Below are 18,016 nucleotides of genomic sequence, written 5' to 3' on the forward strand. Positions count from 1 at the left end.
CAACCTCGGCCTTGTGCTCCTTTTCCAGATGTGGACCTGGGGGCCTCTGAAAGGTGTCTGTGTATAAGCATCAAGCTTGGCTCTCACATGTTCACATAACAGTTAGCAGTAATTGGCATGCGGGAAGGGATAAGTGGCCCTACGGACTCAATAAACCCTTGTCGAAGATGTACCTGCCAGCCAAAATGGAGGCCTGGCTTCAGATACTGGAAAGAGAAGGAATCTTGTCTCTTGAAGGCTATCTAGAATTCTTAACATCTGATAAAGTTACCTCAAGATTGAGTTACTTGAACTTCATAGAACATATATCTAGATAGAATATGGGCTTGAAAATTTGCCACTTAGACTGCCCCCCCCCAAAAATTTATGTTGTAATCCCAACCTCCAGTGTGATATTTATTTATAGGTGCAACCTTAAGGAGATAACTAGAACTCAAGATAGCAAGATCTTCAAAAAATGGAACCCACGTCCTTAAAGAACCAGACACAGGATCTGTGTCTGTCTCTCCTCCGCAATGCGAGGATACAAGAGGACAACCATCAGCAAGCTAGAAAATGAGCCTACCCCACATACTGCACCTGTTGGCACACTGATCTTACATTTCCAAGCCTCTAAAACTGGGAAACATAAATGCTTGCTTTATAAGCTACCCAGCCTATGGTAACTGGTTACAGAAATCCAAACTAAGATCTATCATCTTGCTTTCCCAATCCAGGCGCTTATACAAACAAACAGATATACGCATGTGCACACACACATACATGCACACATACACATACATACACACAGATATTGTGTCTGGCATTGCCCTTTATGCTTTGAGGTTCAGAGGAAATAAGACAGGTTACATTGTCTAAGCTACGATAGATTTTGTTCCCCAGAAAAGATTAAAGATAAATACAGCAAGACATGGAACTCTGAAATCCTGGATCAGGGAATTTGTGAGAATTAGCCACAATGTGAGTCAGAATAGTCTGGAAGTGACAGCCTCTGCAATTTATCCAGTAATGAAAGAATAAGGCCGGTCAAAGATACAGCAAGTCTAGCTCATGGCTCAGGCAGCATTCAGACATAGGATGGCATGAGGCAGGGAACATGGTGGAGTGAGAAATGGTACAAGTGTAGATGATGTAAATGGAGTTTAGTCACCCAAGGTCTCTGCTGAAAACTACCCTAAGGAAGAACAGTAGAACCCAGGCCCTGAAGGTAAGTGCCCATGGGAGGCAGGGGGAGGGAAGGCAGGCCAGATGGAGTGGCAGAGCACCCACCCCGCCTGTTTCCTATTTTCCTTGATGGAAAATATCTTTGGGAAATGATTAGAAGCAGGAGAGTTCCAGTTCTCTAAGTAGTTCTTCCATAATGGGAACAGGTAGGTTATCTGTGTACCTAGAGAGATAAAACAACATGGTGCCCCAGCTGTGCCCGATGACTTCACAAATAGTTGAACAGGAAAGTGTGATTCATTCAGAATGGCCAAAGTATGGTGCCACTATAGGAGATTTGGGCATGGAGGTTCACAAAGATGACAAATGGCATGGAGGTTCACAAAGATGACAAATGACAGAATGAAGATCTCTGCGTCAGTCCTGAGCACTAGGACTGTCTCCTAATGTCTTTCTGGCTATTAGCAGAAGCTTTAAAATATCTCAAAGAACAACTTTTATCATGATCCGTATAGAACTTCCTGTATTAACATAAACTACTCCTCCAAAACAGTAGCTAATCCAATCACTTATTCAGTGTATTATAGCTTAATCCATATTTCACAAAAGGTATTGTGCCTTGCACTGGGTTGGGAGAGATGGGAAGTGCAGTGGAAGCAGCCTGAAGAAAACAGGTCTTAACAACGGGCCCAAGTGTCCTCAGGCTCAAGAGAGGAAGAATCCCAAACCTAGTCACCAGGGAAGGCTCCCTGGGGAAAGTGTCATCTAACCTGATTCCTGAAAATTTCATTGAGTAAGCTTAACATAGAACATGCAGGGAACAATGTTAAAAAAATTAAACGTGAACAGAAATTCGAAGACAACAGTTAGGGAAGTTTGGTAGGGCTGAGTTGGGGCATGCAAGAAGGTTGTAAGGAAGAAAGAAGAGTAGAGCAGGTATAGACCACACAGATCCATGGAAGCTTGCATCAGCCCAACAAGCTTCTCTGTATGTCTTTCCTCTCCAGAATTCCTTCAATATTTACTAATGGTGCCAAGACATGGGTACATGATGCACTCCATGGGTTTTTTTGTTATGCATACGCAGAGAGAAATGCAGATGGTGAGAAGTGGTTCCATTTGCTGGAGGAATGGATGAGAAAGAGTATAGAAAGAAGCATGAATATAACACTGAGGTTTGAACCCAGAGTTACTGAATTTTATAAGTAGACTTGAAAATCAGTCCTGGAACTCCTGGACACTTTAACTAGACCTCTTGGTACTGCTCTGTCTAAAGCTAGAGGACATGGAAGGATCTCCATCATTTAAATGTCGAAATAGTATTGCAAAAACTTTACAACGAAAAACAAAGCTCAGTTTAAAATGAAAAAGATGAGAAAAGGTATTAGAAGGATATCACTCCCTTACTTCCCCTATCTCTCTTCCCTTAAAATTCAGGGTTAAGGTAATTATAGCTTAAAAGCCTGAGAGAGGCAATAGCAATTTCAAACATAAATTAAAGGCTTTGGAATTTATCCTCTTGGCTAAGCTGTGGCAGCCATTTTAAATCCCCTCCTTTCTAGGGTAAGAATGGCAACGTTTTTCTTATTTCAGCTCCTGGCTTGGTACACACAGGGTTTAGCAGCAACACAATGTATCAGCTGTAGTGAGGGTGTGAGCGGAGCAATCCAGAGAACGGTTGCTTTCAGATTCCTGGAATAGCTTTTGGACAGCGTGCTCATTCGGGCTAGACAGATTCCATTTGTTCACCTTGTCTTCATCTGGCACTGTCTTTCTTCCCTTGTCCTCGGAGATTCTGGCAAGCACAGAAATTGATCTTAGCTGGGCTTTTCAGAGCAGATTTGGGAGGAAATTGTTTCCAGTGAGATGCTGCTGGAGATCCCCATATTAGTAGCCTGTATTCATAAAAAATAAATAAATAAATAAATAAAACCCTGATCTTGCTCCCAAATATCAACTTCCATTCAACCAGTGCATGAATCCTACTGGAAAGCCATTGCTAAGCCAAATGCCTCCAGTCAAAGCCTCCAGTCACTCGACATAAGAATGAGAATCTTATCTGTAATAACTTTTTGAATCTTCATTTCTTAAGGCTGAAAGAATGATTTTTATCCCCCAGGTTTTTGTAATGCCACATTTACTAGTGTTAATAGTAAGGTGATGGGCAGTAGAAAAGAATGTGAGAGAGAGAGAGATAGAGAAAGGTCTTTTTGCTGTTGGTTCACCCTCCAATGGCTGCTGCAGCAGGCACACCATGCTGATCTGAAGCCAGGAGCCAGGTGCTTATCCTGGTCTCCCATGCGGGTGCAGGGCCCAAGCACTTAGGCCATCCTCCACTGCACTCCTGGGCCACAGCAGAGAGCTGGACTGGAAGAGGGGCAACCGGGACAGAATCCGGGGCCCTGACCGGGACTAAACTCTAGGGTGCCAGCGCCGCTAGGCGGAGGATTAGCCTATTGAGCCATGGCGCGGGCCGACAATGGGGTCTTGAAGACCCCTTCAGTCAACAAGGCAAGAATGTGACCCTATTCTTCAGAAAAGTCCTCATGGAGGCTCTTCTGTATTTTTCTGCATCAATTCTGAGCAAGACTGGGCACATCTTCTAAGAGGAATAAAAGGTAGTGTCTAAACGTCAACCATCGCATCAATGTTACTAACTGTATTGTTCATAGTCAAGTGAGTCCTACATTTGGAAGAGACCAGAATGAAGGGCCCTATCAAAGGCTAATCTATTTGGTGGGAGGCTTTGAGAAAGTATCTTTAAAAATGAATCCATTACTTAAAATCGGTTAAAAAACACAAGTGACTGAATTCACAAGAAATCCATTCCCCTTGTACTACAGTCATGTATGATTATAGTTTCTCAGACACAGTTGATTAATATGTGGGATTGATGGTGATCAGGCATTTATTCTCATGAATGGCTGCAGTAGGCCGACTTCTTGGAGGAAACCATAAGTGCTGATGGCCTTGGGGATGTGAAGAACTGGAAGGTAACATGTTGTGATTTCTTTTTGGAAGTAGCTAACTCAGCTGGCGCCATGGTTCAACAGGCTAATCCTCTGCCTAGCAGCGCCGGCACACCAGGTTCTAGTCCCAGTCAAGGCGCCGGATTCTGTCCCGGTTGCCCCTCTTCCAGTCCAGCTCTCTGCTGTGGCCCGGGAAGGCAGTGGAGGATGGCCCAAGTGCTTGGGCCCTGCACCCGCATGGGAGACCAGGAGAAGCACCTGGCTCCTGGCTTCGGATCAGCGAGATGCACCGGCTGCGGCGGCCATTGGAGGGTGAACCAATGGCAAAGGAAGACCTTTCTCTCTCTCTCTCTCTCTCTCTCTCTCTCCACTCTGCCTGTCAAAAATTTAAAAAAAGTAGCTAACTCTACCTAAAGGGGTGAGGCAGCTTGGGAAGCCCCAGTGGGGTTTCTAGATATGTAGAGAACCAGACTAGTTACAGCAACCAAAGAATGGCAGGAAAGCAAGCATTCCTAGAGTAGATGAGATGTTTCCATGGAAAGTACTTGCGTTTCAAGATGTGATACACTTTGAGCAACTATTGGTTCTACCACACAAAAGCATTGTGACCATCTGCAAGCAATTTAATCTGAGTTTCAGAATCTTGACTGGTGATAGAAGTTCCAGAGTTATTTTGAGGATTAAAATATAATGTTCACGTGAGAATCCTTAGCCCTGGGTCTTGTACATGGTAAGCATTTGATAAATGTCAGACATCACCATAATTAATACTCACAGCAATGTTAGTTTTGCATGGATATGATGGAAGAATAGGAAAAAATTCTCTCAAATATGAGTTTAAAAGCCTTGAAAAAGAACACAAGTCCATTAAGCAACAGCAATGTGCCTGCCTAACTATTATTAAAAATGTGGCACCAACCCACATCTCTCGAAAGATTGTTTTACTCATCCAGATCTTGGGGACCAGAGAGATCACATAGTGAAAGAATTTAAGATTCTTTATCTGATTTGTATTTCAGTCTACAAAAATTACTGAGACTTCCTGGAACTTCTTAGTGCTCCATTCCCTATCTCCAGCATTTGTAAGTCAACAGCTCATCTTTAGAGGCATAGTACTACTTTATGCAGTAAAATATATGCTAAAAAGCAGAGGTACTTCCTCCCTCTCTCTAACTTTGAATTTCAAACAAATATTTCTTCAAACCTAGTGGCTTAAAACAACACAAACTTATTTTCTTATCCTGGAGATAAGAAATCTAAAACTGAGCTCAGTGAGTAAAATCTAAAGTGTTGTAAGGGCTAGTTTATTCTGGAGCACTGTGTAGGAGAGGCGGGGATATGTTTTATTGCTTTTTCTAAGTTTCAGAGACAATGCGCATTCTTTGCTGTGACCCTGCCTTATGTCACTACAACCTCTTGTTTCCATCATTATAGGTCTTAATGTCTCTGATATAATCAAATCTCTTTTTGTGGCCATAAGGGGGTACATCTAGGGTTCACAAAAATAATCCAGAGTTTGTCCCATCCCAACAACCCAACTTTACTTAGACCTCCATGACCCTTTTGTCATCTGAGGCAACATTCGGGGGCTCCAGAAGGGATGTGGGCATCTTGGATGAGCGTGGATCTCCTGATCTTATACCATGTCTAGTCAAAGGAACAGTAAACGAGGAGCCCAGTAATCCAGGGTACACATGTAAGACTCATTAACTGTAGGATGGTGAGGTGCAGTTTAATGTAGACTTTGAGGAGCCTAGACTTTGAGAAGTCTACAATACATGGGATCAATAAATCATAAAATGGAGAATGAGCATTTGCTTTATTTTGTGAATATTCTCATTTCTGTTCAAGTGACCAGCTGATTTCTCTTATGTACTACCTGATCTTGGCAAAGTCTTCAAACTTCTCTGCATGCCAGTCACCCTTTCTACAGGACCATGAGCCCCATACGATGATCCTGTTAGGTGATATTCCCATTATTCATCTCACAGTCCACATTAAATGTGCTATTTTAATAGCATGTTGAAGTAAATGGACGAAGCAGTCCATAGCCAGTAGCTCTTGACTGAGGGTGTGTACTTCTCCCATCCTTTTGTGCTGACCACAAAATCCAAGAGGATCAGCATTCTCTATACTTAAAACCCAAGGTACTCCAGTTGTGTGGCTTGGCACACAGAGGGTATCTTTGCTGGACACTGTCCTGAGCAGTGGTCCTTCTAAGCTATGAGACATTCTTCTTTTAAACCATCTTTCAACAAAATCATCAGATAAACCTATAGAAAGATGTGAGGCACATAGATACTTCTCTGGAGCATTTCATTATCTTGTTTTTGGCTTTGTTCTTTCCATTTTATATGCCTCATACCAACTTAGTCTTAATTAACATTTAAGTTGCCTTTGCAAAGCTTATTGTTTGGGTTTTCCTTTTATAACTTGAATTGCAAGACAAATGTACATTGGCAAAAAGCCAACCTTGCAAAAATGTAAATGAAATAAAAATATCCAAAACTTGACTACCTGCAGCTAAGTACTCCTACCATTTTTGGAAAAATGCTTCCAGATCACTTGTTTGTATGCGGTTTTATTAGGATGAGATGATCTGTCTGCTGTCAATGATCTGTGGTAGATGTTTATCCACCTTCACTTCCTGTGCCTGTATTACATGACCCTGTTACATTGTTGAATATTGAAATTTCTAGTAGCTGCTTCAAAACGACACAAATCAACACTATCCAAGCATCAGAAAGATAAAATCTTGTCATTAGCAACCGCATAGAATGACCTCCAGTTTGAACTGTAGATACTTATGTTAAGTGAAAATTGGAAGCACAGAAATATATGCATCATCTCACCAATGTGTAGAATCCAAGATGGTTCATCTCATTGAAATCTAGAATGGTGGTTACCAGGAGTTGAGGGCAGTAGAGAGGAGGGCTAATGGGGAAAGATTGCTGACAAGTACTAAGATACAACTAGATAGAAGAAAGAAGTCGTGATACTTACTTCAGAGTGGTAATAGAAAATGATGCTACTCTAAGTATATCATCATGTTCTTCAAATTGTATCTACAAATCACATTGAATCTGGTAACACAAAACTTAAAAAATAAACCTGATCTGCAAAATGTTTAAAAGAGGAGAGTGCCTCACCAATAACCCTAAATACAGAGCCTTCAGAAGTTCAAAACATAGGTGTTAAATTTATAGAGAACACAAGAGTATCACCATATATAGAAATGAAGAAAAACAAACTTGATGTCTATCTTATTTGATCAGTGGAATGATAGAATGATGTCTATAGGTGCCCAAATGGCCAGCTTCTACCTGGAAACTACCCCTAGCACCTACTACTTTAATTTGTATATGGCTTAAATCTATAGCCATGATCTGTGTTCCATTTTAACAGGAAGGCTAGACAGTAAAATGTGAAATTGCTGATTTTAGGAAACAGGTTGTTATTGCTCTTGATTGGGGATAACCTAATCTCCAGTCCTAGAATTATCAAGGTGCTTCACATTGTGGGGTTAAAGGACTACTCTCTCCCCCTGAGACTCTTTACCTCTGACATGAATTACGGTAGCAGGTGCTCTTGAAATTAACCAGGAGAGACTTGGAAACCACTCTATCAAATATTTACTGAGAGCCAGGCTATAACTGGGCTGGACAGTGTTTTAATTGAGTCTATTTGGGCCACGTATTGTCCCAGCTCTTTTTGTGTCATAAAATCAAGGAGGCATTTAATACTGACTGCTGGATGTCACCAGGCACTTCATATTGTTCCATTCTCTCAATAACCTTATTGGTGGATGTATTTTTAATGCACATTTTATTGATGAGTGACTGAGTTTTTGGATCATCAGGGTTTAGTCAGAAAAACTAAAGATCCCTCCAGTAGTCCCCAAGTGAAAACATTTAACATAAGAACTTATGGCTTGTATAACTACTGGGATGGTTTTCTGAAGAAGGGAAATTAAAAATAGGGAAGGCTCTAGAAGAATTCCAAAATCGGAAAACACATTCATAGCATCCGATGACCTGGTGCACTAAGGCAGGAGATGGAAGGCATTCACTGAGAAGGAGCTGCAAATATCGGCCATCATGGGGGGAAAGGCTGGTGGGCATGGGCACTGTCTGCATCACCTTTCCAGGTGGTCCTCCAAGCAGCCCACAGCTCTGCTACGGTAGTCACATCTGCACGTGATTCTATCTGCAATTGCCATAGGAGAATAATCGCTCTCCTTTCCATCCCAAGTTCAAATGTCACAAACATTGTGAAACCATTTAAGGAAAAGGCTTCTGGATGTGCTGTTTAGACTTCCCCTTACTATTTACAAAGCAGTGTAGAACAGGCTAATAATATTGATCTTAAATTGAGAATAGGACATAAGAAGTACACTGACAAATCATAGACTTGCTCAGAGACGTGTAATTTATTACAAGCAGAAATGGAGCTCAAGATGGCATTGTTCTAAGGTGTGTTCCACTGATGGATGTAGTGGTGTGAGGATGTTAGCCTAGGTTGCCATGGACGTATGGTTTGAGTTGGCCAGTAGAGTTCTGGGCAGACAGGAATGGTATGAATATTGTAGAAACTTAAGGCCTGAGCAGTCCAGATCGAAGTATGCTGGTACATAGCAAGTCAATCTGAACTCAACTTGCATGTGTTTGCTTGGCATTTTTCATTTCAGTTTCCAGCAATCCTTAAGTAGTAAACAAATAACTGCTAAAAGAAATGATGATGCCCTGCAATCGGCTATGTTTAGAGCACCTGGACCCCTTCAGGGAGTGGCAGTGGACTGAACAAGGGGCATGTGCTGGAGTCCTGCTTTCCTCTATTCCTGACTAGAAGCAAGGTCAACAGGGGAAGAAATCCAGGACCAGCAAGAATCAGTAACTACTTTTAATCTCAAAAATTGCTACCTTAGCTTAAAGCTACTGAATTGTTTGTAGTTTTTCTAATTAAGAGAAATCTTTATCAGCTTATTCACTCCCTGAATGCCTGCAACAGCTGGGGTTGGACCAAGCCAAGTCTAGGAGCCAGGAACTCAATCCAGGTCCCCCATGTGGTTGGCAGGGATCCAGGCACTGGAACCATTGCCTGTTAGTTTCCCATACTGCATGTTAGCACCATGGAAATTGGAATCTGGAACAGAGATGTTTCTTGAACCCAGACATGTGGACACAGGAGATGGGGCATACCAAGCAGCATCTTAACTGGTAGGCCAGATAACCTTCCAGATTTTCATCTTTTGTTAAAAACACCCTATTTTCTCTTATGCTATGTATGCAAAGATTTAACAGGCTAGGAGAGGGAGGGAACAAAATAATAGTAAGGAAGCCAGATATTTATATGTAAATAGGAAACCCACACTTGCTCTGCATGCAAGAGGTACAGCCTGAGACCATCATTACCGTGAAAACAGCTTTAGCTCACTGCAGATGTCTTCTCTGCCCATTTCCAGTGACAGAGCCGTCATGAAGAAGGATGTTCAAAGACATCACATCTATAACCTTTGCCAAAGGCACATAGAATCTTCGGAAGGAAGACTTTTGTTTTTCCTGTTACCTTTAATGCTGGCAATTCTAGCTGAAAACTGAATTCCAAATACAAGGCCACTGCACGGAGACTTCCTAGAGACACGGAGCTTGAAAAGAAATCCTTTCTGAATGTCAGTCTTACTTTGGCTCACATTTCCCTGATCCAGCCCAGATGTGCTAATTGGCCTTGCTGTTGATAGGAAAAACATACACAGCATTAGCTGCTAGTATTCCTCATTGAAGTAGTCATGCACAAAATAAGCCTCTCAGTTCAGAGTAATTGAGATACACACCAGAAATGTCCCAATGTACCATTTCCTAACATGTTAAATGAATGACTGGGTTCTTTGCCAGATAAAGAATCATGTGTAGTTAGTCCCACCTGAGGTTTCCCAAGAGCCAGGTAGAGATCAGATTATGATAATTAGATACTTAGACAAGGTAGCAGCCTTATTTATTTTACAATCTACACATTGATGGTACTCTGCTAAACGATCTCCTCTTTGACATTACATATTACAGACCAAGTGTCTTGACTTGGTGACCTACTGACCACCTGGATCTGATAGCAAGGTCCTATTTTTCATGAACAGAATTTTAAGGAAAAATAAGAAGTTGGCTACTTGTCACAGCAGAACACCAAAATTGAGATGATTTGGCAACTGTCATTCGCCATTCCTGCAAAGAAACCAGATAGAATGAAGTAGCTCTCGCTTCACTTTAGTGGAGCAGAACTTGTAATGCATTCCCTGTCCTACCCCCAGCAGATTGGCAGTACCTGCCACCCACTAAAAATACAGGTTTATGGCCCCATCCTAGTCACCGGATCAGAATCCTTGCGGGGGGGAGGGGAAGGTTGAACAATTCAACGTTGAACAAAGTTTTCAGAATATGAATGTTATAGTTCTGCTGGATTTTTCAAACTCTAATTGATCTATCTGCCTAACTTTGGTTGACACTTAGGTTTGTGTCACTAATCTATACCAGCAAACAAGGTTATTTGACTGGGGCTCTGTTACCTTAGGAATGTATTAGAAACACAAACCATGGTCTTTTCACCAGTACATTAATCATAATTGATGGAATTCTTTAGAGCTTTATTTTTCACTATACAGTATTGTTTTCTATTGTTAGCCTACTGTACAATAGAATACTAGAATTTCTCTTTGCTCAACATAATTTCTAAGAGGTCAACTTTTTAAAAGATATTTGAAAGAGCTGCAAAGAGACTTTCTGCATCCAATGGTTCACTCCCCAAAGTGGCTGCAACGAAGCCAGCGAAGGCTGGGCTCGGGCCAAACCAGGAGCTTCCTCCAGGCCCTGCATCTGGACCCAAGCACTTGAGACATCTTCTACTGCCTTATCCCAGGCTATTAGCAGAGCTGGATCAGAACCAGAACAGCCAGGACACAAACTTGCACCCAAATAAAATGCCAGCATCACAGGGGTGTGGCTCTATACGCTATACTACAATGCCAACACCCTTGTGAAGTCAATTTTCAGATTGCACGTATGTGTGAGACTTCCTATGCCTGGCTCATTACACAAAACATAATGACCTCAAGTTCTATCCATATTGTCAAACATGACAGTATTTCATCCTTGGAATGGACAATTAGAATTCCATTGTGTCTATTTACCACATTTGCTTATTTCACTCACCATTTCCGGGAGATTGAGTTCCCTTGGCCATAGTGAACAGTGCTGCACTGAACATGAGAGTTCAGGAATCTTTCATACATGCAGTTCCTCTCTGCCAGATAGAATCCAGAAGCAGGCTAGCTGGGTCAAATGATACATTGACTTTTAGTTTTGAGAAACCACCTTTCTAACGTGTAAAGTGATCATCATAATTTACATTCCACCCTTTTTTTTTTTACATGCTTGGCAGGTTTTGTTATTTTTCTTTTTGGTGATAACAAACCTAACTAGAGTAAGGTTGTCTCATTTTGGTTTTGATTGGCATTTTTTTTTTCTTTCTGCTATTGTTCAACACTTTCGCAAGTACTTTGTGGTGGTGGTGGGGGAATCATTTGTATGTCTCTGAAAAATGTCAAGTTTTTTATCCATTTTTAAATTAGATTTTCTTAAGTTATTAAAATTTTAATACATAGCTTACACATAATCTATCCCATTCTGTAACTTATTTGTTAACTGTTTACTTTCCTACTAGGAAGTCTTTTTAATTTACTAAAATCTCATTTCGATACTTGTTTTCTCTGCTTTCAAGTACTAACCAAAAAAATTGACCTTTCTAATGTCCTAAAGTAATGCCTCTATTTTCTTATAGTAGCTTAGTGATTTCAGGTCTTAAAGTTGGGTCTTTGGTCTCTTTTTTTTTTTTTTTTCCTTTGTAGATTTTTATATATGGCGAGAGATTAGAGTCTACTTTGGTTCTTCTGCCTGTGGATATCCTAATGGAGCCAGCTTTATTTCCCCCAGCCTAGATTCTAGTGCAAGTAAACACATTTGCTTTATGACCCATCCCCATGCTGAATCCCTAAAAGTAGGTGAGTGAAAGCCATTGACACATCTGGTTATTAGTCAGGGTATCCCGGATGGGTTTCTCCTGAGAGGATTGTTAAAGCTGCCAGATGTTTTCTTTGTTCTCCGGAGCTCAGTTACTTTGCCACTCTGATCTCTATCTCCTCCCCATTGGGCAGCACGCTGGTTTTTGCTTAAAGCCAAAGTGAGGAAGGTGAGTTGTCTTTTCAGCTACCAACTTTAATCGCATAGGTCCTCAGGCTACAACCACTTACCTACCATAGAGTATAAAGTGAGACTTCCCCCAGTGCTGATGGAAGCTTAACACCCTCAGTCACCATGCCCACTTAGACCCCCTCTGCCCAAAGACACCAACTTTAAGTGGCAGCCCCACTGAGTAACATCTCAGGCTGATAATAGCTCTGTTAGGTGCTATGCAAATCATCTCGGCTGAACTCTGCATTACCATTTGAAAACATCAAATCTCTTCAGGTCTTAAAAAAATCCCATCTTCCATTCCTAGCAGGACTGAGAGACTGAGTAAACTGGAGTCAGACCTCAGTCCAGAGATTAAAATCGCCATGCTATGTATTAGCATTTCACATCTCTAAAGTCTTTAGATCACCCAAAGCTAAATAGTCTAATTGCTCATGCTCAATTTATTTGTGCTCCTTGGTTGCATTCACGTGGGCACCGTGGACAATCTAGGAGGAAGGCAGGGTATAAAAAGCATTCCAATTAGCAACTGGTAGTTACAGTAATTGAGGAATCAGCCTCGAGGTTCAGGTATTGATTCATTTTGATAATCTTACATATGCTGTGAAATTTCTGATGGCTGAACTGCCGCAGATGGCTACTGAGGTCATTATACACACTTAATAATGTTTCACACAACACCACAGATCGGAAAATGCATTTCAAAATATGCACTTGTCAGCTCCACCCTGAATTAGCATACAGGAATCTCATGGATGCTGTATCAGCTCACAAGTTCGGTGTGGAGCCAGGAATGTTTTCCTATCAATAACTACAGAATGAATGAAAACCTGTTCTTTGTCTCTCACATCAAAACTGAACCTAACAGGCACTTTCTAGTCTCAAACCCAGGCCAGAACTGCCATGGTCATCTGAGCTTCATTTAAAAACACAAGCCATGGCTCTGGTACCCAGCACTAGAAATCGGCTTTGCCAAGCAAAGTGAAGACTTAGCCCAAAGCAGGTCCTTATATCTGTCCCTGAGTGAGGACACAAGCCTTCAACCACTGAGGAGCAATGTTGCAAAGGACTTGGAGAAAAAACAACTAAGAAATAACTTTGAGTCTCTTTCTGGAAACATTTCCCTGAAGGACCAAGTCCAACTCAAAGGGCTTGGGGATTTATCAGAACAAACCAGAATGGCGCATGGCTTGTGCTGGGTGAAGTCTAATCCATGTGCTGCGGCATTCAAGGCCTCCCAGTTTGGTCTCTGCCTCTGGCTTTATCTTCTACTCTGTAGCAGGGACCATGGGATGTGTTTGCTCCTCTCCGGTAGATCTCTCTGCCTGTGTGCAGAGTTTGCTTGTAGAGTTGGACCTGTCATGGAGACAGGGCGGAGGCTTTCCTTTGCTTTTCCGCCTATTTCTGTCCCATTTCCTGTTGGAGGAACGTTCTCTTACAGTCCCATCATCCGTATTTTCCCACTCAGGCTTTTGGCAGGTCCCACAGTTCGTAACCTCCCTGCCCTTTGCAGAATACACACGCGCTGAGTGCCTAATGGAGGTCTCTTCTCCTTTGTATATGTTGCAGGGGAAAGACCTCTGCATATCACCCAGAGGTTTTGCTCCTTCCCTTGTCATTTTGGGGGCAGCAACATTTCATCTGGCTCCCATTGCTTAAAACCAAGAAGGTAGGGAAGAGGGTTAAAGGCCATCATGTTGGACCTCGGCAATATGTTACAGTAGAGGGGAGTTCAGCTGAGTCAGTGCAGACCTAATAAATCAGGGAGCTGGGAATAAATCCAGGGGTAGTTAGTAAATTCCACCAAACATTCCTGCTGCTTAATGTGACCTAAGCCTCAACAACAAGAGAAGGATGCAGCTTATTCATCCAAACAAACTTAACTTCATGATTTGGATAAACCTAGCACTGGCTGTTAGATAATCCGAGAGCCACTCACTGAGCACCTATCCTGCTGCAAGAGTGATTCATGGACTGTGCACAGCAGCAGCAAGGAGATTGCAAGTGCCTAATGGAAGAGTTCAACTTTTTCTCTAAGATTCGGGTTTTGAAGTGTGTTTGGCAGGATGAGTAGGAATTGTGTGAAGTGGAAGAGCAAGCAAGAAAGCAAGTACTGTGAAATCGTGAGCCTTATTTAGGGATGTGCCGACGGAGGTTCACACAAAAGTTGAAACCAGAGTGGTCAAGGCCTTTTTCATGGAGAGTTTTAGTGTTCTCTGGCTCAGTGGAAGTTGGACTCTTAGAGAATGAATATAGATCTACTGCAGCTCTTCTTCAGCTCGGGATTGAAGCCCAAAGGGGACTAAACATAATCCTCAATGTCCACACTGGCTTCCGAAGCAGCAGGTAGTAGATTGCATACATGAAAAGATGACAGAGGGCTTATAGCTCCACCTCTCCTCTGGATCACCCCCAGGCCAACTGCAAGGTCTGGCAGGACTGTCTGGAAAAAGGCAGAGCTGGTGCATTGCAAGGAAGGAAAAATAACCAAAGGTATTAGCGGATCACACTCGTCTTTCTCAAATTCCTGCCTAGTGGAGAGGCCTTGGCTGGAGAAGCTGCTGCCCACGTTTCCTCTGATTACCGCTAGTCTGTCTTTATGTACTGCATAAAATACATCACTTATCTCATTAAATTCATATGCACAATAGTTATTAAAATGGTGCACCATTCCAACAGCTTTGTTTATGATAGAGTGCAGGGTAAATATTTTTCTTTCTGGTGAGTGCCTCAGTTTTATTTGCCAGCATTAAAACTGGGGCACAGTGACTGGAGATACAAATCTAGATACTTACCAGTGCAAGGAGATGATACACAAATGCTAATGAAAGCTCTGGGGGTAGTTTTCCGGGCTATTGAATATAATTTCTCACATCCCCAAATGGCTGTAATAGGGAAACACCCTGAAAAGAATTCTCTAATGGCTGTGAATGTGCAGCAGAGGATCATTGGGAGGTTAATGTGCTATGCAAAGCAGATACTCATTCATTCATTCACTTAGTATGGTATAAGGCGTGGGACTAACATCAGATCTCTCGTGCCTCTCCCTCTGCCCGTTTTGTCCCCTTACTGTGAACCATCTGGGTCAAAGTTGCTTCCTTTTGAAGATGAAACAAAGCTCTCATTTTGCCTACTTGGTACCTTCCCCAGCCTTCCAGACTTAGTCCTAGCCATTCATACAAAAATGGACAGTTTTGTTAATAATTAACTTTTTACATTTTTATTTTATTTGAAAGACGAGACTCCCCCAAATGCCTGCAGGGCTGGGTCAGGACAAATCCAGGAGCAATAACACAATTCAGGTCTGCCATATGGGTGGCAGAGACCCGAGGACTTGAACCTGTTTTCTCCAAGAGTATAAGTTAGCAGGAAGCTGTAATTGGGGCTGGAACCAGTACTCAAACCTCATCACTCTGATACGGAGTGTGGGCATTCCAAGCCTCTTAACTACCACACCTGCCCCGAATGTATGTATGCATTATTTTGTCTATGTCCCAGTACATTCCAGTTGATAATGGTTGCTTAAAAGCAGGGATGATTATTCATTATTCCAAGCCCCTTTCATGTGCGTCTCCCCCACCACCACCACCACCGCCACACACACACGAATGAGCCTTTGCATTCCTCCTGGCACCCAGTGTCTATTCACTTGTTTATTCAATAAACAGATACTGGCTGACTATACATAAGTCACCTAATTTTTTATATTTTCAATAAGGGAATTTAGTGCATTCTTGTTGTCTAGAAGTTATTAATTCATTCATAAGCATGAACCATGGCAAGCGGCAACCTTCAGTCAAACTCCCTGAAACCTTGGAGAAGAGCTGGAAAAAGCCAGGATCCAACAAAAATAGAAGAATTGGGGGTGGGGGGTAGGGTGGCAAGTCTCATGCTCTTAAATCCGTATATATAAAATACATAAAACTTTTATACATAAAAAAATGAAAAAACTGAATAAGGGTGTGATCAAGATATGTTACATATGTTTTTCAAAACTTAATTCTTTGACAGAGTGATAGTGGGATGGGGAGAGTGAACACTATCCACTTGTTGACTTTCTAAATGGAGGCGAACGCTAGAACTGTTCAGGACAAAGCCAGGAGCTTGGAATTCTGCCTAAGTCTGCCACATGGGTAGTGGGGGCCCAAGCACTTCAGCCATCTTCTACTATTGCCCAGGTGCATTAGCAGGGATCAGGATCAAAAACAGGGCAGCCATGCCAGCGCCGCAGCTCAATAGGCTAATCCTCTGCCTGGGGCGGTGGCATACCGGGTTCTAGTCCCGGTCGGGGCGCCGGATTCTGTCCTGGTTGCCCCTCTTCCAGGCCAGCTCTCTGCTGTGGCCCGGGAGTGCAGTGGAGGATGGCCCAAGTGCTTGGGCCCTGCACCCCATGGGAAACCAGGAGAAGCACCTGGCTCCTGGCTTTGGATCATTGCAGTGCGCCGGCTGCAGCGGCCACTGAGGGGGTGAACCAATGGAAAAGGAAGACCTTTCTCTCTCTCTCTCTCTCACTGTCCACTCTGCCTGTCAAAAAAAAAAAAAAAAAGTGCAGCCACGACTTGGAGTGGTACTCTGATCAGGAATGCAGCTTAGCCAGCTGGGCCAAAACAATAGCTCTTAAGACAGTGTAATTCTGCATCCAACTTCCTAGAACTACCCAAGACTCAGGAAATGGCCAGTTGAGATTCCTGGTGGACACAAGACTTGGGATGAAAAATGTGTCAGTCTTGATCTTGCTCAATTCTCAGTTACCAGTTCTGGCACCAAAATAATTTCTTGTTTAGTGCAGGACCTACTCTGGCAAAATCTTGACTGTTCATCACATATTGGAGCTCAACTTTAGCCAATAATCTGGTCCTAATCAACTAGATCCAGATCTTGGAGGCTTGTGCTTCTGTCAATGTGGTTACCTGGGACACTTCTTCCACAATAAACACTATTGCTTCTACCTAACATACATTGGATGGGATCAGTCATCTAAGAAAACTTATTTCTGCAAATGGAACTCTATTACAATGAAGATTGTAACCCTGGTCTCCATGAAGTCTTATGTATTGTGCCAGGCTCACTTTGTTCCTATGTACTTTTCATTATGAAGTACTCTTGGAGTACTTTGACATAAATACTGTGTCAAATGGCTGTTAGGTACAAAAGGGAACATAGTCATTGATAACACAACCCTAAGAAAATGAATCACCCCCCTTCCTTTTCACTTACATGAAAGCACACAGCACAGTTAGAGTCTAGTCTCTGACCCAACCTTGAAGTCATAACATACCCCAGCAACTCTACTGAATAAGCAATTAGTTGAATAGTATATTGCAAGTCAAGCAAATTCAGTATGATAAAAGAGCTTGTTTCATCTTAGCTTTTTCCTTTGCATGCCAAAGATGAGAAGATACAAGTTCAAGCAACTGAATCATGTGCAATACAAATTGCTGATAATTATGTGTCTCCCCCAACTCACGTGCCAAAAAGAAAACAGTAAGGAAACTACAGATGAGTGTCTGATCACAAAGACCATCCATCTGTATGCTTGATACAAGAAACACACAATGGCATGGATGCTGAATATTGAGTACTGAGCTTCCTAGACTTAATTTGGGCATGGAAATACAGGGAAATGTCAAATCATCTGTAACAAAG

The sequence above is a fragment of the Lepus europaeus genome, chromosome 17 (assembly GCF_033115175.1).
Source record: "Lepus europaeus isolate LE1 chromosome 17, mLepTim1.pri, whole genome shotgun sequence".
Classification (NCBI taxonomy): Eukaryota; Metazoa; Chordata; class Mammalia; order Lagomorpha; family Leporidae; genus Lepus; species Lepus europaeus.